Source organism: Loxodonta africana, unplaced genomic scaffold (assembly GCF_030014295.1).
Source record: "Loxodonta africana isolate mLoxAfr1 unplaced genomic scaffold, mLoxAfr1.hap2 scaffold_50, whole genome shotgun sequence".
In the NCBI taxonomy this organism is placed as follows: Eukaryota; Metazoa; Chordata; class Mammalia; order Proboscidea; family Elephantidae; genus Loxodonta; species Loxodonta africana.
The window spans coordinates 48,878-70,071 of NW_026975218.1; positions in this window are offsets into that span (position 1 = coordinate 48,878).

Genomic DNA, 21,194 nt, shown 5'->3' on the forward strand with positions numbered 1-21,194 from the left:
TGGTTAGGGTTAGGTTTAGGGTTAAGGTTAGTTTTAGGCTAAGGATTAGGATGAGAGTTAGGGTTAAGGGTTACTGTTTCAGTTAGGTTTAGGTTAAGGTTATAATTAGGGTTAAGTTTAGGGTTAGGGTAAGAGTTAGAGTTACATTTACAGTTAAGGTGAGGGTTCTGGGTAAGTGTTACCGTTCAGGTTAGGGTTAGGGCTAGGGTTAGGGTTAGAGTTAAGGTTAAGGGTTAGGGTTAGGTTTAAGTTTATGGTAGGCTTAAAGATAGGGTTGAGGTTAGGTTAGGGTTAGGGTCAGGGTCAGGGTTAGAATTAGAATTAGGTTTAGGGCGAGGATTAGGGTCAGAGTTATTGTAAGGGTTAGGTTTCGGGTTACAGGTGGGCCAAGGTTAAGGTGAGGGTTAGGTTTATGGGGATGGTTAGGGTTAAAGTCAGGGTGAGTTTTAGGTTAGGGATAGGGTGAAGTTTAAGATAGGGTGAGGGTTAGGGTTATGGCTAAGGTTTGGGCTTGTTTTCAGGTTAGTGTTAAGGTTATGTTCAGGGTTAGGGTTACGTTCAGGGGTTGTGTTCAGTTTTAGGGTTAGGGTTAGATTTAAGGTTAGGGTTAAGTTTAGTGTTACGTTTAGGGTTAGGGTCATGGTTGTGTTAGGCTTTGTGGTTGGGGTGAGGGTTAGTTTTAGGGTTAGGGTTGGTTAGGGTTAGGATTACCGTTATGATAAGGCGTTAGGGGTTAGAGGTGTAGTTTAGGGTTAGGGTTTGGGTGAGGGTTCCGGTTAGGCCTTGTGGTTCTGGTCATGGTTAGGTTTGGTTTAGGCTTAGGGTTAGGTGCGTGATTCGGTTTCGGGTTAGTGTTAGAGTTAGGGTGAGAGTTAGTGTTAAGGTTTTTGCTAGGCTTTGGTGTTAGGGTTAGGGTTTGTGTTAGGGTTAGGTTTATCATTAGGGCTCAGGGGTTTCAGGTTAATGTTAGGGTTAGGGTTAGGGATAGCATTAGGGTTAGGGTTGTGGGATACGGTTAGGATTTAGGGTGCGGGTTACGGTTAGTTTTCCAGTTAAGGTGAGGGTTTAGGGTAATTGTTACGATTAGGGTTATAGTCAGAGTTAGGGTTTGGTTTAGGATTAGGGTTAGGTGTAGGGTAAGAATTAGGTTTAGGTCCATGTTGAGGGTTAGACTTAGTGTTCTATTTAGGGTCAGGGTTAGGGGTAGGGTTAGGATTAGGTCTAGGGTTAGGATTAGGATTATTTTAGGGTTAGGTTCAGGGCTATTGTAAGTGTTCGGTTTAGGGTTACAGATGGACTAGCGTTATTCTTAGAGTTAGGTTTAAGGTTAGGGTTTGGGTTAGGTCTAGGTTTAGGGTTAAGGTTATGGTTAGTGTTTGGATGAAGTTCAGGATAGGGTGAGGGTTATTTTTATGGTGAGGGCTAGGGTTTGGGTTTGTGTGCAGGTTAGTGTTAAGGATAGGTTTAGGGTTCGGTGAGGGTTAGGCGTTATGTCTAGGGTCAGCGTTAGGTTAGGTTTAGGGTTAGTGTGAAGTTTAGGTTAAGGGTGAGGGTTATGGTAAGGGTTAGGATTATAGACGGTGTTAGACGTTAGGTTTAGGGTGTTAGGGTTAGGTTTATGGTTAGGGTAGATTTAAGTTTAGGTTTAATATTAGGGTTAGGGTTAGATTTGGGTTACTGTTCGTATTAGGGTTAGGGTTAGGGATAAGTTTGGGGATAGCGTTAGGTTTAGGGTTGGGGATACGGTTAAGGATTAGGGTGAGGGTTAGGGTTAGGTTTACAGTTAAGGCGAGGGTTTAGGGTAATTGTTATGGTTAGGGTTAGAGTTAGAGTTAGGCTTAGGGTTAGGGTGAAGTTTCAGTTAATAGTCAGGGTTAGGCTTAAGGTTAGAGTAGGGTTAAGGTTAGTGTTCGGGTTAGGTATAGCGTTAGGGTTTGGGTAGGGGTAAGGTTAGGGTTAAGGCTAGGTTTACGGTAAAGGGTAGGGCTAGCTTAGGGTTAGATTTAGAGTTGGAGTTAGTGCTAGGGTTTAGGATGATGGTTATGGTCAGGTTCAGAGTTGTTGTTAGGGTTAGGGTAGAGTTAAGGTTAGGGTTAATTTAGGGTTAGAGAAAGGGTTAGGTTTAGGTCTGGGTTAGGTGTAGGATGCGGGGTAGGGTTAGGGTTAGGGGTTCATGGGAGGGTTAGTGTTAAGTTTACATTAAGCTGATGTTTTAGGGTGTTACTGTTAGGGCTAGGGTTAGCATTAGGTTTAGGGTCAGGGCTAGAGTTAGGGGATAGTTAAGGGTTAGCTTTACTTTCAGCGTTAGGGTTAGCCTTAGGTTTAGGGTGAAGTTTAGGTTAAGGATGAGGGTTAGGGTTAGGGTTAGGCATTTGGGTTAAGGTTAGGGTTAGGTTTAGGATTAGGCTTAGGGTTAGGGTTAGGTGTTTGGGTTAATGTTAGGGTCAGGTTTAGGGTTCGGCTTAGGGTTAGGGCTACAGCTGGGGTAAAGTTTAATTGAAGGGTGAGGGTTGAGCTTAGGGTTAGCGTTAGGGGTTAGGGTTAGAGCTTAGGTTAGGATTAAGTGTAGGGTTAAGGTTAGGTTTAGATTTAGGGTTAGGGTTAGTGTTAGGGTTAAGTCATGTTTAGGTTTAGGGCTAGGTGAAGGTTATAGATAGGGTTAGGTTAAGGGTTGAGGTTAGGTTTAGATGGTAAGATGAGGGTTAGTGCTAGGTTTCCATTGAAGCTGAGTGTGTAGGGTAAGTTTTAGGGTTAGGATTAGGGTTAGAGTTAGGGTTAGGGTCAGGGTTAGTTTTGAGTTTAGAGTTAGGGTTACGTTTATGGTACGGTCAGGGTTAGGGGAGATTTAGTGTTACGTTTAGTTTTAGGGCTAGGGTTACAGAGAAGTTTATGTGAAGCGAGAGGGTTGGGGTTAGGGGTTTGGGTTCAGGTCAGAGTCAGGGTTAGGGTTAGGTTTAGGGTTAGGGTTACGTGTAGTGTTAGTGTTAGTTTTGCTTAGGGTTCGGGTTTGAATGAAGTGAGGGTACGCTTAGCGTTATGCTTTAGGGTGAAATTCTGGTTAAGGGTGAGGGTTCGGCTCAGGGTTAGGGTTAGAGTTAGGGTCAGTGGTTAGGGTTAGGTTTAGGGTTAAGGTTAGTTTTAGGCTAAGGATTAGGATGAGAGTTAGGGTTAAGGGTTACTGTTTCAGTTAGGTTTAGGTTAAGGTTATAATTAGGGTTAAGTTTAGGGTTAGGGTAAGAGTTAGAGTTACATTTACAGTTAAGGTGAGGGTTCTGGGTAAGTGTTACCGTTCAGGTTAGGGTTAGGGCTAGGGTTAGGGTTAGAGTTAAGGTTAAGGGTTAGGGTTAGGTTTAAGTTTATGGTAGGCTTAAAGATAGGGTTGAGGTTAGGTTAGGGTTAGGGTCAGGGTCAGGGTTAGAATTAGAATTAGGTTTAGGGCGAGGATTAGGGTCAGAGTTATTGTAAGGGTTAGGTTTCGGGTTACAGGTGGGCCAAGGTTAAGGTGAGGGTTAGGTTTATGGGGAGGGTTAGGGTTAAAGTCAGGGTGAGTTTTAGGTTAGGGATAGGGTGAAGTTTAAGATAGGGTGAGGGTTAGGGTTATGGCTAAGGTTTGGGCTTGTTTTCAGGTTAGTGTTAAGGTTATGTTCAGGGTTAGGGTTACGTTCAGGGGTTGTGTTCAGTTTTAGGGTTAGGGTTAGATTTAAGGTTAGGGTTAAGTTTAGTGTTACGTTTAGGGTTAGGGTCATGGTTGTGTTAGGCTTTGTGGTTGGGGTGAGGGTTAGTTTTAGGGTTAGGGTTGGTTAGGGTTAGGATTACCGTTATGATAAGGCGTTAGGGGTTAGAGGTGTAGTTTAGGGTTAGGGTTTGGGTGAGGGTTCCGGTTAGGCCTTGTGGTTCTGGTCATGGTTAGGTTTGGTTTAGGCTTAGGGTTAGGTGCGTGATTCGGTTTCGGGTTAGTGTTAGAGTTAGGGTGAGAGTTAGTGTTAAGGTTTTTGCTAGGCTTTGGTGTTAGGGTTAGGGTTTGTGTTAGGGTTAGGTTTATCATTAGGGCTCAGGGGTTTCAGGTTAATGTTAGGGTTAGGGTTAGGGATAGCATTAGGGTTAGGGTTGTGGGATACGGTTAGGATTTAGGGTGCGGGTTACGGTTAGTTTTCCAGTTAAGGTGAGGGTTTAGGGTAATTGTTACGATTAGGGTTATAGTCAGAGTTAGGGTTTGGTTTAGGATTAGGGTTAGGTGTAGGGTAAGAATTAGGTTTAGGTCCATGTTGAGGGTTAGACTTAGTGTTCTATTTAGGGTCAGGGTTAGGGGTAGGGTTAGGATTAGGTCTAGGGTTAGGATTAGGATTATTTTAGGGTTAGGTTCAGGGCTATTGTAAGTGTTCGGTTTAGGGTTACAGATGGACTAGCGTTATTCTTAGAGTTAGGTTTAAGGTTAGGGTTTGGGTTAGGTCTAGGTTTAGGGTTAAGGTTATGGTTAGTGTTTGGATGAAGTTCAGGATAGGGTGAGGGTTATTTTTATGGTGAGGGCTAGGGTTTGGGTTTGTGTGCAGGTTAGTGTTAAGGATAGGTTTAGGGTTCGGTGAGGGTTAGGCGTTATGTCTAGGGTCAGCGTTAGGTTAGGTTTAGGGTTAGTGTGAAGTTTAGGTTAAGGGTGAGGGTTATGGTAAGGGTTAGGATTATAGACGGTGTTAGACGTTAGGTTTAGGGTGTTAGGGTTAGGTTTATGGTTAGGGTAGATTTAAGTTTAGGTTTAATATTAGGGTTAGGGTTAGATTTGGGTTACTGTTCGTATTAGGGTTAGGGTTAGGGATAAGTTTGGGGATAGCGTTAGGTTTAGGGTTGGGGATACGGTTAAGGATTAGGGTGAGGGTTAGGGTTAGGTTTACAGTTAAGGCGAGGGTTTAGGGTAATTGTTATGGTTAGGGTTAGAGTTAGAGTTAGGCTTAGGGTTAGGGTGAAGTTTCAGTTAATAGTCAGGGTTAGGCTTAAGGTTAGAGTAGGGTTAAGGTTAGTGTTCGGGTTAGGTATAGCGTTAGGGTTTGGGTAGGGGTAAGGTTAGGGTTAAGGCTAGGTTTACGGTAAAGGGTAGGGCTAGCTTAGGGTTAGATTTAGAGTTAGGATGATGGTTATGGTCAGGTTCAGAGTTGTTGTTAGGGTTAGGGTAGAGTTAAGGTTAGGGTTAATTTAGGGTTAGAGAAAGGGTTAGGTTTAGGTCTGGGTTAGGTGTAGGATGCGGGGTAGGGTTAGGGTTAGGGGTTCATGGGAGGGTTAGTGTTAAGTTTACATTAAGCTGATGTTTTAGGGTGTTACTGTTAGGGCTAGGGTTAGCATTAGGTTTAGGGTCAGGGCTAGAGTTAGGGGATAGTTAAGGCTTAGCTTTACTTTCAGGGTTAGGGTTAGCCTTAGGTTTAGGGTGAAGTTTAGGTTAAGGATGAGGGTTAGGGTTAGGCATTTGGGTTAAGGTTAGGGTTAGGTTTAGGATTAGGCTTAGGGTTAGGGTTAGGTGTTTGGGTTAATGTTAGGGTCAGGTTTAGGGTTCGGCTTAGGGTTAGGGCTACAGCTGGGGTAAAGTTTAATTGAAGGGTGAGGGTTGAGCTTAGGGTTAGCGTTAGGGGTTAGGGTTAGAGCTTAGGTTAGGATTAAGTGTAGGGTTAAGGTTCGGTTTAGATTTAGGGTTAGGGTTAGTGTTAGGGTTAAGTCATGTTTAGGTTTAGGGCTAGGTGAAGGTTATAGATAGGGTTAGGTTAAGGGTTGAGGTTAGGTTTAGATGGTAAGTTGAGGGTTAGTGCTAGGTTTCCATTGAAGCTGAGTGTGTAGGGTAAGTTTTAGGGTTAGGATTAGGGTTAGAGTTAGGGTTAGGGTCAGGGTTAGTTTTGAGTTTAGAGTTAGGGTTACGTTTCTGGTACGGTCAGGGTTAGGGGAGATTTAGTGTTACGTTTAGTTTTAGGGCTAGGGTTACAGAGAAGTTTATGTGAAGCGAGAGGGTTGGGGTTAGGGGTTTGGGTTCAGGTCAGAGTCAGGGTTAGGGTTAGGTTTAGGGTTAGGGTTACGTGTAGTGTTAGTGTTAGTTTTGCTTAGGGTTCGGGTTTGAATGAAGTGAGGGTACGCTTAGCGTTATGCTTTAGGGTGAAATTCTGGTTAAGGGTGAGGGTTCGGCTCAGGGTTAGGGTTAGAGTTAGGGTCAGTGGTTAGGGTTAGGTTTAGGGTTAAGGTTAGTTTTAGGCTAAGGATTAGGATGAGAGTTAGGGTTAAGGGTTACTGTTTCAGTTAGGTTTAGGTTAAGGTTATAATTAGGGTTAAGTTTAGGGTTAGGGTAAGAGTTAGAGTTACATTTACAGTTAAGGTGAGGGTTCTGGGTAAGTGTTACCGTTCAGGTTAGGGTTAGGGCTAGGGTTAGGGTTAGAGTTAAGGTTAAGGGTTAGGGTTAGGTTTAAGTTTATGGTAGGCTTAAAGATAGGGTTGAGGTTAGGTTAGGGTTAGGGTCAGGGTCAGGGTTAGAATTAGAATTAGGTTTAGGGCGAGGATTAGGGTCAGAGTTATTGTAAGGGTTAGGTTTCGGGTTACAGGTGGGCCAAGGTTAAGGTGAGGGTTAGGTTTATGGGGAGGGTTAGGGTTAAAGTCAGGGTGAGTTTTAGGTTAGGGATAGGGTGAAGATTAAGACAGGGTGAGGGTTAGGGTTATGGCTAAGGTTTGGGCTTGTTTTCAGGTTAGTGTTAAGGTTATGTTCAGGGTTAGGGTTACGTTCAGGGGTTGTGTTCAGTTTTAGGGTTAGGGTTAGATTTAAGGTTAGGGTTAAGTTTAGTGTTACGTTTAGGGTTAGGGTCATGGTTGTGTTAGGCTTTGTGGTTGGGGTGAGGGTTAGTTTTAGGGTTAGGGTTGGTTAGGGTTAGGATTACCGTTATGATAAGGCGTTAGGGGTTAGAGGTGTAGTTTAGGGTTAGGGTTTGGGTGAGGGTTCCGGTTAGGCCTTGCGGTTCTGGTCATGGTTAGGTTTGGTTTAGGCTTAGGGTTAGGTGCGTGATTCGGTTTCGGGTTAGTGTTAGAGTTAGGGTGAGAGTTAGTGTTAAGGTTTTTGCTAGGCTTTGGTGTTAGGGTTAGGGTTTGTGTTAGGGTTAGGTTTATCATTAGGGCTCAGGGGTTTCAGGTTAATGTTAGGGTTAGGGTTAGGGATAGCATTAGGGTTAGGGTTGTGGGATACGGTTAGGATTTAGGGTGCGGGTTACGGTTAGTTTTCCAGTTAAGGTGAGGGTTTAGGGTAATTGTTACGATTAGGGTTATAGTCAGAGTTAGGGTTTGGTTTAGGATTAGGGTTAGGTGTAGGGTAAGAATTAGGTTTAGGTCCATGTTGAGGGTTAGACTTAGTGTTCTATTTAGGGTCAGGGTTAGGGGTAGGGTTAGGATTAGGTCTAGGGTTAGGATTAGGATTATTTTAGGGTTAGGTTCAGGGCTATTGTAAGTGTTCGGTTTAGGGTTACAGATGGACTAGCGTTATTCTTAGAGTTAGGTTTAAGGTTAGGGTTTGGGTTAGGTCTAGGTTTAGGGTTAAGGTTATGGTTAGTGTTTGGATGAAGTTCAGGATAGGGTGAGGGTTATTTTTATGGTGAGGGCTAGGGTTTGGGTTTGTGTGCAGGTTAGTGTTAAGGATAGGTTTAGGGTTCGGTGAGGGTTAGGCGTTATGTCTAGGGTCAGCGTTAGGTTAGGTTTAGGGTTAGTGTGAAGTTTAGGTTAAGGGTGAGGGTTATGGTAAGGGTTAGGATTATAGACGGTGTTAGACGTTAGGTTTAGGGTGTTAGGGTTAGGTTTATGGTTAGGGTAGATTTAAGTTTAGGTTTAATATTAGGGTTAGGGTTAGATTTGGGTTACTGTTCGTATTAGGGTTAGGGTTAGGGATAAGTTTGGGGATAGCGTTAGGTTTAGGGTTGGGGATACGGTTAAGGATTAGGGTGAGGGTTAGGGTTAGGTTTACAGTTAAGGCGAGGGTTTAGGGTAATTGTTATGGTTAGGGTTAGAGTTAGAGTTAGGCTTAGGGTTAGGGTGAAGTTTCAGTTAATAGTCAGGGTTAGGCTTAAGGTTAGAGTAGGGTTAAGGTTAGTGTTCGGGTTAGGTATAGCGTTAGGGTTTGGGTAGGGGTAAGGTTAGGGTTAAGGCTAGGTTTACGGTAAAGGGTAGGGCTAGCTTAGGGTTAGATTTAGAGTTGGAGTTAGTGCTAGGGTTTAGGATGATGGTTATGGTCAGGTTCAGAGTTGTTGTTAGGGTTAGGGTAGAGTTAAGGTTAGGGTTAATTTAGGGTTAGAGAAAGGGTTAGGTTTAGGTCTGGGTTAGGTGTAGGATGCGGGGTAGGGTTAGGGTTAGGGGTTCATGGGAGGGTTAGTGTTAAGTTTACATTAAGCTGATGTTTTAGGGTGTTACTGTTAGGGCTAGGGTTAGCATTAGGTTTAGGGTCAGGGCTAGAGTTAGGGGATAGTTAAGGCTTAGCTTTACTTTCAGGGTTAGGGTTAGCCTTAGGTTTAGGGTGAAGTTTAGGTTAAGGATGAGGGTTAGGGTTAGGCATTTGGGTTAAGGTTAGGGTTAGGTTTAGGATTAGGCTTAGGGTTAGGGTTAGGTGTTTGGGTTAATGTTAGGGTCAGGTTTAGGGTTCGGCTTAGGGTTAGGGCTACAGCTGGGGTAAAGTTTAATTGAAGGGTGAGGGTTGAGCTTAGGGTTAGCGTTAGGGGTTAGGGTTAGAGCTTAGGTTAGGATTAAGTGTAGGGTTAAGGTTCGGTTTAGATTTAGGGTTAGGGTTAGTGTTAGGGTTAAGTCATGTTTAGGTTTAGGGCTAGGTGAAGGTTATAGATAGGGTTAGGTTAAGGGTTGAGGTTAGGTTTAGATGGTAAGTTGAGGGTTAGTGCTAGGTTTCCATTGAAGCTGAGTGTGTAGGGTAAGTTTTAGGGTTAGGATTAGGGTTAGAGTTAGGGTTAGGGTCAGGGTTAGTTTTGAGTTTAGAGTTAGGGTTACGTTTCTGGTACGGTCAGGGTTAGGGGAGATTTAGTGTTACGTTTAGTTTTAGGGCTAGGGTTACAGAGAAGTTTATGTGAAGCGAGAGGGTTGGGGTTAGGGGTTTGGGTTCAGGTCAGAGTCAGGGTTAGGGTTAGGTTTAGGGTTAGGGTTACGTGTAGTGTTAGTGTTAGTTTTGCTTAGGGTTCGGGTTTGAATGAAGTGAGGGTACGCTTAGCGTTATGCTTTAGGGTGAAATTCTGGTTAAGGGTGAGGGTTCGGCTCAGGGTTAGGGTTAGAGTTAGGGTCAGTGGTTAGGGTTAGGTTTAGGGTTAAGGTTAGTTTTAGGCTAAGGATTAGGATGAGAGTTAGGGTTAAGGGTTACTGTTTCAGTTAGGTTTAGGTTAAGGTTATAATTAGGGTTAAGTTTAGGGTTAGGGTAAGAGTTAGAGTTACATTTACAGTTAAGGTGAGGGTTCTGGGTAAGTGTTACCGTTCAGGTTAGGGTTAGGGCTAGGGTTAGGGTTAGAGTTAAGGTTAAGGGTTAGGGTTAGGTTTAAGTTTATGGTAGGCTTAAAGATAGGGTTGAGGTTAGGTTAGGGTTAGGGTCAGGGTCAGGGTTAGAATTAGAATTAGGTTTAGGGCGAGGATTAGGGTCAGAGTTATTGTAAGGGTTAGGTTTCGGGTTACAGGTGGGCCAAGGTTAAGGTGAGGGTTAGGTTTATGGGGAGGGTTAGGGTTAAAGTCAGGGTGAGTTTTAGGTTAGGGATAGGGTGAAGATTAAGACAGGGTGAGGGTTAGGGTTATGGCTAAGGTTTGGGCTTGTTTTCAGGTTAGTGTTAAGGTTATGTTCAGGGTTAGGGTTACGTTCAGGGGTTGTGTTCAGTTTTAGGGTTAGGGTTAGATTTAAGGTTAGGGTTAAGTTTAGTGTTACGTTTAGGGTTAGGGTCATGGTTGTGTTAGGCTTTGTGGTTGGGGTGAGGGTTAGTTTTAGGGTTAGGGTTGGTTAGGGTTAGGATTACCGTTATGATAAGGCGTTAGGGGTTAGAGGTGTAGTTTAGGGTTAGGGTTTGGGTGAGGGTTCCGGTTAGGCCTTGCGGTTCTGGTCATGGTTAGGTTTGGTTTAGGCTTAGGGTTAGGTGCGTGATTCGGTTTCGGGTTAGTGTTAGAGTTAGGGTGAGAGTTAGTGTTAAGGTTTTTGCTAGGCTTTGGTGTTAGGGTTAGGGTTTGTGTTAGGGTTAGGTTTATCATTAGGGCTCAGGGGTTTCAGGTTAATGTTAGGGTTAGGGTTAGGGATAGCATTAGGGTTAGGGTTGTGGGATACGGTTAGGATTTAGGGTGCGGGTTACGGTTAGTTTTCCAGTTAAGGTGAGGGTTTAGGGTAATTGTTACGATTAGGGTTATAGTCAGAGTTAGGGTTTGGTTTAGGATTAGGGTTAGGTGTAGGGTAAGAATTAGGTTTAGGTCCATGTTGAGGGTTAGACTTAGTGTTCTATTTAGGGTCAGGGTTAGGGGTAGGGTTAGGATTAGGTCTAGGGTTAGGATTAGGATTATTTTAGGGTTAGGTTCAGGGCTATTGTAAGTGTTCGGTTTAGGGTTACAGATGGACTAGCGTTATTCTTAGAGTTAGGTTTAAGGTTAGGGTTTGGGTTAGGTCTAGGTTTAGGGTTAAGGTTATGGTTAGTGTTTGGATGAAGTTCAGGATAGGGTGAGGGTTATTTTTATGGTGAGGGCTAGGGTTTGGGTTTGTGTGCAGGTTAGTGTTAAGGATAGGTTTAGGGTTCGGTGAGGGTTAGGCGTTATGTCTAGGGTCAGCGTTAGGTTAGGTTTAGGGTTAGTGTGAAGTTTAGGTTAAGGGTGAGGGTTATGGTAAGGGTTAGGATTATAGACGGTGTTAGACGTTAGGTTTAGGGTGTTAGGGTTAGGTTTATGGTTAGGGTAGATTTAAGTTTAGGTTTAATATTAGGGTTAGGGTTAGATTTGGGTTACTGTTCGTATTAGGGTTAGGGTTAGGGATAAGTTTGGGGATAGCGTTAGGTTTAGGGTTGGGGATACGGTTAAGGATTAGGGTGAGGGTTAGGGTTAGGTTTACAGTTAAGGCGAGGGTTTAGGGTAATTGTTATGGTTAGGGTTAGAGTTAGAGTTAGGCTTAGGGTTAGGGTGAAGTTTCAGTTAATAGTCAGGGTTAGGCTTAAGGTTAGAGTAGGGTTAAGGTTAGTGTTCGGGTTAGGTATAGCGTTAGGGTTTGGGTAGGGGTAAGGTTAGGGTTAAGGCTAGGTTTACGGTAAAGGGTAGGGCTAGCTTAGGGTTAGATTTAGAGTTGGAGTTAGTGCTAGGGTTTAGGATGATGGTTATGGTCAGGTTCAGAGTTGTTGTTAGGGTTAGGGTAGAGTTAAGGTTAGGGTTAATTTAGGGTTAGAGAAAGGGTTAGGTTTAGGTCTGGGTTAGGTGTAGGATGCGGGGTAGGGTTAGGGTTAGGGGTTCATGGGAGGGTTAGTGTTAAGTTTACATTAAGCTGATGTTTTAGGGTGTTACTGTTAGGGCTAGGGTTAGCATTAGGTTTAGGGTCAGGGCTAGAGTTAGGGGATAGTTAAGGCTTAGCTTTACTTTCAGCGTTAGGGTTAGCCTTAGGTTTAGGGTGAAGTTTAGGTTAAGGATGAGGGTTAGGGTTAGGGTTAGGCATTTGGGTTAAGGTTAGGGTTAGGTTTAGGATTAGGCTTAGGGTTAGGGTTAGGTGTTTGGGTTAATGTTAGGGTCAGGTTTAGGGTTCGGCTTAGGGTTAGGGCTACAGCTGGGGTAAAGTTTAATTGAAGGGTGAGGGTTGAGCTTAGGGTTAGCGTTAGGGGTTAGGGTTAGAGCTTAGGTTAGGATTAAGTGTAGGGTTAAGGTTCGGTTTAGATTTAGGGTTAGGGTTAGTGTTAGGGTTAAGTCATGTTTAGGTTTAGGGCTAGGTGAAGGTTATAGATAGGGTTAGGTTAAGGGTTGAGGTTAGGTTTAGATGGTAAGATGAGGGTTAGTGCTAGGTTTCCATTGAAGCTGAGTGTGTAGGGTAAGTTTTAGGGTTAGGATTAGGGTTAGAGTTAGGGTTAGGGTCAGGGTTAGTTTTGAGTTTAGAGTTAGGGTTACGTTTATGGTACGGTCAGGGTTAGGGGAGATTTAGTGTTACGTTTAGTTTTAGGGCTAGGGTTACAGAGAAGTTTATGTGAAGCGAGAGGGTTGGGGTTAGGGGTTTGGGTTCAGGTCAGAGTCAGGGTTAGGGTTAGGTTTAGGGTTAGGGTTACGTGTAGTGTTAGTGTTAGTTTTGCTTAGGGTTCGGGTTTGAATGAAGTGAGGGTACGCTTAGCGTTATGCTTTAGGGTGAAATTCTGGTTAAGGGTGAGGGTTCGGCTCAGGGTTAGGGTTAGAGTTAGGGTCAGTGGTTAGGGTTAGGTTTAGGGTTAAGGTTAGTTTTAGGCTAAGGATTAGGATGAGAGTTAGGGTTAAGGGTTACTGTTTCAGTTAGGTTTAGGTTAAGGTTATAATTAGGGTTAAGTTTAGGGTTAGGGTAAGAGTTAGAGTTACATTTACAGTTAAGGTGAGGGTTCTGGGTAAGTGTTACCGTTCAGGTTAGGGTTAGGGCTAGGGTTAGGGTTAGAGTTAAGGTTAAGGGTTAGGGTTAGGTTTAAGTTTATGGTAGGCTTAAAGATAGGGTTGAGGTTAGGTTAGGGTTAGGGTCAGGGTCAGGGTTAGAATTAGAATTAGGTTTAGGGCGAGGATTAGGGTCAGAGTTATTGTAAGGGTTAGGTTTCGGGTTACAGGTGGGCCAAGGTTAAGGTGAGGGTTAGGTTTATGGGGAGGGTTAGGGTTAAAGTCAGGGTGAGTTTTAGGTTAGGGATAGGGTGAAGATTAAGACAGGGTGAGGGTTAGGGTTATGGCTAAGGTTTGGGCTTGTTTTCAGGTTAGTGTTAAGGTTATGTTCAGGGTTAGGGTTACGTTCAGGGGTTGTGTTCAGTTTTAGGGTTAGGGTTAGATTTAAGGTTAGGGTTAAGTTTAGTGTTACGTTTAGGGTTAGGGTCATGGTTGTGTTAGGCTTTGTGGTTGGGGTGAGGGTTAGTTTTAGGGTTAGGGTTGGTTAGGGTTAGGATTACCGTTATGATAAGGCGTTAGGGGTTAGAGGTGTAGTTTAGGGTTAGGGTTTGGGTGAGGGTTCCGGTTAGGCCTTGTGGTTCTGGTCATGGTTAGGTTTGGTTTAGGCTTAGGGTTAGGTGCGTGATTCGGTTTCGGGTTAGTGTTAGAGTTAGGGTGAGAGTTAGTGTTAAGGTTTTTGCTAGGCTTTGGTGTTAGGGTTAGGGTTTGTGTTAGGGTTAGGTTTATCATTAGGGCTCAGGGGTTTCAGGTTAATGTTAGGGTTAGGGTTAGGGATAGCATTAGGGTTAGGGTTGTGGGATACGGTTAGGATTTAGGGTGCGGGTTACGGTTAGTTTTCCAGTTAAGGTGAGGGTTTAGGGTAATTGTTACGATTAGGGTTATAGTCAGAGTTAGGGTTTGGTTTAGGATTAGGGTTAGGTGTAGGGTAAGAATTAGGTTTAGGTCCATGTTGAGGGTTAGACTTAGTGTTCTATTTAGGGTCAGGGTTAGGGGTAGGGTTAGGATTAGGTCTAGGGTTAGGATTAGGATTATTTTAGGGTTAGGTTCAGGGCTATTGTAAGTGTTCGGTTTAGGGTTACAGATGGACTAGCGTTATTCTTAGAGTTAGGTTTAAGGTTAGGGTTTGGGTTAGGTCTAGGTTTAGGGTTAAGGTTATGGTTAGTGTTTGGATGAAGTTCAGGATAGGGTGAGGGTTATTTTTATGGTGAGGGCTAGGGTTTGGGTTTGTGTGCAGGTTAGTGTTAAGGATAGGTTTAGGGTTCGGTGAGGGTTAGGCGTTATGTCTAGGGTCAGCGTTAGGTTAGGTTTAGGGTTAGTGTGAAGTTTAGGTTAAGGGTGAGGGTTATGGTAAGGGTTAGGATTATAGACGGTGTTAGACGTTAGGTTTAGGGTGTTAGGGTTAGGTTTATGGTTAGGGTAGATTTAAGTTTAGGTTTAATATTAGGGTTAGGGTTAGATTTGGGTTACTGTTCGTATTAGGGTTAGGGTTAGGGATAAGTTTGGGGATAGCGTTAGGTTTAGGGTTGGGGATACGGTTAAGGATTAGGGTGAGGGTTAGGGTTAGGTTTACAGTTAAGGCGAGGGTTTAGGGTAATTGTTATGGTTAGGGTTAGAGTTAGAGTTAGGCTTAGGGTTAGGGTGAAGTTTCAGTTAATAGTCAGGGTTAGGCTTAAGGTTAGAGTAGGGTTAAGGTTAGTGTTCGGGTTAGGTATAGCGTTAGGGTTTGGGTAGGGGTAAGGTTAGGGTTAAGGCTAGGTTTACGGTAAAGGGTAGGGCTAGCTTAGGGTTAGATTTAGAGTTGGAGTTAGTGCTAGGGTTTAGGATGATGGTTATGGTCAGGTTCAGAGTTGTTGTTAGGGTTAGGGTAGAGTTAAGGTTAGGGTTAATTTAGGGTTAGAGAAAGGGTTAGGTTTAGGTCTGGGTTAGGTGTAGGATGCGGGGTAGGGTTAGGGTTAGGGGTTCATGGGAGGGTTAGTGTTAAGTTTACATTAAGCTGATGTTTTAGGGTGTTACTGTTAGGGCTAGGGTTAGCATTAGGTTTAGGGTCAGGGCTAGAGTTAGGGGATAGTTAAGGCTTAGCTTTACTTTCAGCGTTAGGGTTAGCCTTAGGTTTAGGGTGAAGTTTAGGTTAAGGATGAGGGTTAGGGTTAGGGTTAGGCATTTGGGTTAAGGTTAGGGTTAGGTTTAGGATTAGGCTTAGGGTTAGGGTTAGGTGTTTGGGTTAATGTTAGGGTCAGGTTTAGGGTTCGGCTTAGGGTTAGGGCTACAGCTGGGGTAAAGTTTAATTGAAGGGTGAGGGTTGAGCTTAGGGTTAGTGTTAGGGGTTAGGGTTAGAGCTTAGGTTAGGATTAAGTGTAGGGTTAAGGTTCGGTTTAGATTTAGGGTTAGGGTTAGTGTTAGGGTTAAGTCATGTTTAGGTTTAGGGCTAGGTGAAGGTTATAGATAGGGTTAGGTTAAGGGTTGAGGTTAGGTTTAGATGGTAAGATGAGGGTTAGTGCTAGGTTTCCATTGAAGCTGAGTGTGTAGGGTAAGTTTTAGGGTTAGGATTAGGGTTAGAGTTAGGGTTAGGGTCAGGGTTAGTTTTGAGTTTAGAGTTAGGGTTACGTTTATGGTACGGTCAGGGTTAGGGGAGATTTAGTGTTACGTTTAGTTTTAGGGCTAGGGTTACAGAGAAGTTTATGTGAAGCGAGAGGGTTGGGGTTAGGGGTTTGGGTTCAGGTCAGAGTCAGGGTTAGGGTTAGGTTTAGGGTTAGGGTTACGTGTAGTGTTAGTGTTAGTTTTGCTTAGGGTTCGGGTTTGAATGAAGTGAGGGTACGCTTAGCGTTATGCTTTAGGGTGAAATTCTGGTTAAGGGTGAGGGTTCGGCTCAGGGTTAGGGTTAGAGTTAGGGTCAGTGGTTAGGGTTAGGTTTAGGGTTAAGGTTAGTTTTAGGCTAAGGATTAGGATGAGAGTTAGGGTTAAGGGTTACTGTTTCAGTTAGGTTTAGGTTAAGGTTATAATTAGGGTTAAGTTTAGGGTTAGGGTAAGAGTTAGAGTTACATTTACAGTTAAGGTGAGGGTTCTGGGTAAGTGTTACCGTTCAGGTTAGGGTTAGGGCTAGGGTTAGGGTTAGAGTTAAGGTTAAGGGTTAGGGTTAGGTTTAAGTTTATGGTAGGCTTAAAGATAGGGTTGAGGTTAGGTTAGGGTTAGGGTCAGGGTCAGGGTTAGAATTAGAATTAGGTTTAGGGCGAGGATTAGGGTCAGAGTTATTGTAAGGGTTAGGTTTCGGGTTACAGGTGGGCCAAGGTTAAGGTGAGGGTTAGGTTTATGGGGAGGGTTAGGGTTAAAGTCAGGGTGAGTTTTAGGTTAGGGATAGGGTGAAGTTTAAGATAGGGTGAGGGTTAGGGTTATGGCTAAGGTTTGGGCTTGTTTTCAGGTTAGTGTTAAGGTTATGTTCAGGGTTAGGGTTACGTTCAGGGGTTGTGTTCAGTTTTAGGGTTAGGGTTAGATTTAAGGTTAGGGTTAAGTTTAGTGTTACGTTTAGGGTTAGGGTCATGGTTGTGTTAGGCTTTGTGGTTGGGGTGAGGGTTAGTTTTAGGGTTAGGGTTGGTTAGGGTTAGGATTACCGTTATGATAAGGCGTTAGGGGTTAGAGGTGTAGTTTAGGGTTAGGGTTTGGGTGAGGGTTCCGGTTAGGCCTTGTGGTTCTGGTCATGGTTAGGTTTGGTTTAGGCTTAGGGTTAGGTGCGTGATTCGGTTTCGGGTTAGTGTTAGAGTTAGGGTGAGAGTTAGTGTTAAGGTTTTTGCTAGGCTTTGGTGTTAGGGTTAGGGTTTGTGTTAGGGTTAGGTTTATCATTAGGGCTCAGGGGTTTCAGGTTAATGTTAGGGTTAGGGTTAGGGATAGCATTAGGGTTAGGGTTGTGGGATACGGTTAGGATTTAGGGTGCGGGTTACGGTTAGTTTTCCAGTTAAGGTGAGGGTTTAGGGTAATTGTTACGATTAGGGTTATAGTCAGAGTTAGGGTTTGGTTTAGGATTAGGGTTAGGTGTAGGGTAAGAATTAGGTTTAGGTCCATGTTGAGGGTTAGACTTAGTGTTCTATTTAGGGTCAGGGTTAGGGGTAGGGTTAGGATTAGGTCTAGGGTTAGGATTAGGATTATTTTAGGGTTAGGTTCAGGGCTATTGTAAGTGTTCGGTTTAGGGTTACAGATGGACTAGCGTTATTCTTAGAGTTAGGTTTAAGGTTAGGGTTTGGGTTAGGTCTAGGTTTAGGGTTAAGGTTATGGTTAGTGTTTGGATGAAGTTCAGGATAGGGTGAGGGTTATTTTTATGGTGAGGGCTAGGGTTTGGGTTTGTGTGCAGGTTAGTGTTAAGGATAGGTTTAGGGTTCGGTGAGGGTTAGGCGTTATGTCTAGGGTCAGCGTTAGGTTAGGTTTAGGGTTAGTGTGAAGTTTAGGTTAAGGGTGAGGGTTATGGTAAGGGTTAGGATTATAGACGGTGTTAGACGTTAGGTTTAGGGTGTTAGGGTTAGGTTTATGGTTAGGGTAGATTTAAGTTTAGGTTTAATATTAGGGTTAGGGTTAGATTTGGGTTACTGTTCGTATTAGGGTTAGGGTTAGGGATAAGTTTGGGGATAGCGTTAGGTTTAGGGTTGGGGATACGGTTAAGGATTAGGGTGAGGGTTAGGGTTAGGTTTACAGTTAAGGCGAGGGTTTAGGGTAATTGTTATGGTTAGGGTTAGAGTTAGAGTTAGGCTTAGGGTTAGGGTGAAGTTTCAGTTAATAGTCAGGGTTAGGCTTAAGGTTAGAGTAGGGTTAAGGTTAGTGTTCGGGTTAGGTATAGCGTTAGGGTTTGGGTAGGGGTAAGGTTAGGGTTAAGGCTAGGTTTACGGTAAAGGGTAGGGCTAGCTTAGGGTTAGATTTAGAGTTGGAGTTAGTGCTAGGGTTTAGGATGATGGTTATGGTCAGGTTCAGAGTTGTTGTTAGGGTTAGGGTAGAGTTAAGGTTAGGGTTAATTTAGGGTTAGAGAAAGGGTTAGGTTTAGGTCTGGGTTAGGTGTAGGATGCGGGGTAGGGTTAGGGTTAGGGGTTCATGGGAGGGTTAGTGTTAAGTTTACATTAAGCTGATGTTTTAGGGTGTTACTGTTAGGGCTAGGGTTAGCATTAGGTTTAGGGTCAGGGCTAGAGTTAGGGGATAGTTAAGGCTTAGCTTTACTTTCAGGGTTAGGGTTAGCCTTAGGTTTAGGGTGAAGTTTAGGTTAAGGATGAGGGTTAGGGTTAGGGTTAGGCATTTGGGTTAAGGTTAGGGTTAGGTTTAGGATTAGGCTTAGGGTTAGGGTTAGGTGTTTGGGTTAATGTTAGGGTCAGGTTTAGGGTTCGGCTTAGGGTTAGGGCTACAGCTGGGGTAAAGTTTAATTGAAGGGTGAGGGTTGAGCTTAGGGTTAGCGTTAGGGGTTAGGGTTAGAGCTTAGGTTAGGATTAAGTGTAGGGTTAAGGTTCGGTTTAGATTTAGGGTTAGGGTTAGTGTTAGGGTTAAGTCATGTTTAGGTTTAGGGCTAGGTGAAGGTTATAGATAGGGTTAGGTTAAGGGTTGAGGTTAGGTTTAGATGGTAAGTTGAGGGTTAGTGCTAGGTTTCCATTGAAGCTGAGTGTGTAGGGTAAGTTTTAGGGTTAGGATTAGGGTTAGAGTTAGGGTTAGGGTCAGGGTTAGTTTTGAGTTTAGAGTTAGGGTTACGTTTCTGGTACGGTCAGGGTTAGGGGAGATTTAGTGTTACGTTTAGTTTTAGGGCTAGGGTTACAGAGAAGTTTATGTGAAGCGAGAGGGTTGGGGTTAGGGGTTTGGGTTCAGGTCAGAGTCAGGGTTAGGGTTAGGTTTAGGGTTAGGGTTACGTGTAGTGTTAGTGTTAGTTTTGCTTAGGGTTCGGGTTTGAATGAAGTGAGGGTACGCTTAGCGTTATGCTTTAGGGTGAAATTCTGGTTAAGGGTGAGGGTTCGGCTCAGGGTTAGGGTTAGAGTTAGGGTCAGTGGTTAGGGTTAGGTTTAGGGTTAAGGTTAGTTTTAGGCTAAGGATTAGGATGAGAGTTAGGGTTAAGGGTTACTGTTTCAGTTAGGTTTAGGTTAAGGTTATAATTAGGGTTAAGTTTAGGGTTAGGGTAAGAGTTAGAGTTACATTTACAGTTAAGGTGAGGGTTCTGGGTAAGTGTTACCGTTCAGGTTAGGGTTAGGGCTAGGGTTAGGGTTAGAGTTAAGGTTAAGGGTTAGGGTTAGGTTTAAGTTTATGGTAGGCTTAAAGATAGGGTTGAGGTTAGGTTAGGGTTAGGGTCAGGGTCAGGGTTAGAATTAGAATTAGGTTTAGGGCGAGGATTAGGGTCAGAGTTATTGTAAGGGTTAGGTTTCGGGTTACAGGTGGGCCAAGGTTAAGGTGAGGGTTAGGTTTATGGGGAGGGTTAGGGTTAAAGTCAGGGTGAGTTTTAGGTTAGGGATAGGGTGAAGATTAAGACAGGGTGAGGGTTAGGGTTATGGCTAAGGTTTGGGCTTGTTTTCAGGTTAGTGTTAAGGTTATGTTCAGGGTTAGGGTTACGTTCAGGGGTTGTGTTCAGTTTTAGGGTTAGGGTTAGATTTAAGGTTAGGGTTAAGTTTAGTGTTACGTTTAGGGTTAGGGTCATGGTTGTGTTAGGCTTTGTGGTTGGGGTGAGGGTTAGTTTTAGGGTTAGGGTTGGTTAGGGTTAGGATTACCGTTATGATAAGGCGTTAGGGGTTAGAGGTGTAGTTTAGGGTTAGGGTTTGGGTGAGGGTTCCGGTTAGGCCTTGCGGTTCTGGTCATGGTTAGGTTTGGTTTAGGCTTAGGGTTAGGTGCGTGATTCGGTTTCGGGTTAGTGTTAGAGTTAGGGTGAGAGTTAGTGTTAAGGTTTTTGCTAGGCTTTGGTGTTAGGGTTAGGGTTTGTGTTAGGGTTAGGTTTATCATTAGGGCTCAGGGGTTTCAGGTTAATGTTAGGGTTAGGGTTAGGGATAGCATTAGGGTTAGGGTTGTGGGATACGGTTAGGATTTAGGGTGCGGGTTACGGTTAGTTTTCCAGTTAAGGTGAGGGTTTAGGGTAATTGTTACGATTAGGGTTATAGTCAGAGTTAGGGTTTGGTTTAGGATTAGGGTTAGGTGTAGGGTAAGAATTAGGTTTAGGTCCATGTTGAGGGTTAGACTTAGTGTTCTATTTAGGGTCAGGGTTAGGGGTAGGGTTAGGATTAGGTCTAGGGTTAGGATTAGGATTATTTTAGGGTTAGGTTCAGGGCTATTGTAAGTGTTCGGTTTAGGGTTACAGATGGACTAGCGTTATTCTTAGAGTTAGGTTTAAGGTTAGGGTTTGGGTTAGGTCTAGGTTTAGGGTTAAGGTTATGGTTAGTGTTTGGATGAAGTTCAGGATAGGGTGAGGGTTATTTTTATGGTGAGGGCTAGGGTTTGGGTTTGTGTGCAGGTTAGTGTTAAGGATAGGTTTAGGGTTCGGTGAGGGTTAGGCGTTATGTCTAGGGTCAGCGTTAGGTTAGGTTTAGGGTTAGTGTGAAGTTTAGGTTAAGGGTGAGGGTTATGGTAAGGGTTAGGATTATAGACGGTGTTAGACGTTAGGTTTAGGGTGTTAGGGTTAGGTTTATGGTTAGGGTAGATTTAAGTTTAGGTTTAATATTAGGGTTAGGGTTAGATTTGGGTTACTGTTCGTATTAGGGTTAGGGTTAGGGATAAGTTTGGGGATAGCGTTAGGTTTAGGGTTGGGGATACGGTTAAGGATTAGGGTGAGGGTTAGGGTTAGGTTTACAGTTAAGGCGAGGGTTTAGGGTAATTGTTATGGTTAGGGTTAGAGTTAGAGTTAGGCTTAGGGTTAGGGTGAAGTTTCAGTTAATAGTCAGGGTTAGGCTTAAGGTTAGAGTAGGGTTAAGGTTAGTGTTCGGGTTAGGTATAGCGTTAGGGTTTGGGTAGGGGTAAGGTTAGGGTTAAGGCTAGGTTTACGGTAAAGGGTAGGGCTAGCTTAGGGTTAGATTTAGAGTTGGAGTTAGTGCTAGGGTTTAGGATGATGGTTATGGTCAGGTTCAGAGTTGTTGTTAGGGTTAGGGTAGAGTTAAGGTTAGGGTTAATTTAGGGTTAGAGAAAGGGTTAGGTTTAGGTCTGGGTTAGGTGTAGGATGCGGGGTAGGGTTAGGGTTAGGGGTTCATGGGAGGGTTAGTGTTAAGTTTACATTAAGCTGATGTTTTAGGGTGTTACTGTTAGGGCTAGGGTTAGCATTAGGTTTAGGGTCAGGGCTAGAGTTAGGGGATAGTTAAGGCTTAGCTTTACTTTCAGGGTTAGGGTTAGCCTTAGGTTTAGGGTGAAGTTTAGGTTAAGGATGAGGGTTAGGGTTAGGGTTAGGCATTTGGGTTAAGGTTAGGGTTAGGTTTAGGATTAGGCTTAGGGTTAGGGTTAGGTGTTTGGGTTAATGTTAGGGTCAGGTTTAGGGTTCGGCTTAGGGTTAGGGCTACAGCTGGGGTAAAGTTTAATTGAAGGGTGAGGGTTGAGCTTAGGGTTAGCGTTAGGGGTTAGGGTTAGAGCTTAGGTTAGGATTAAGTGTAGGGTTAAGGTTCGGTTTAGATTTAGGG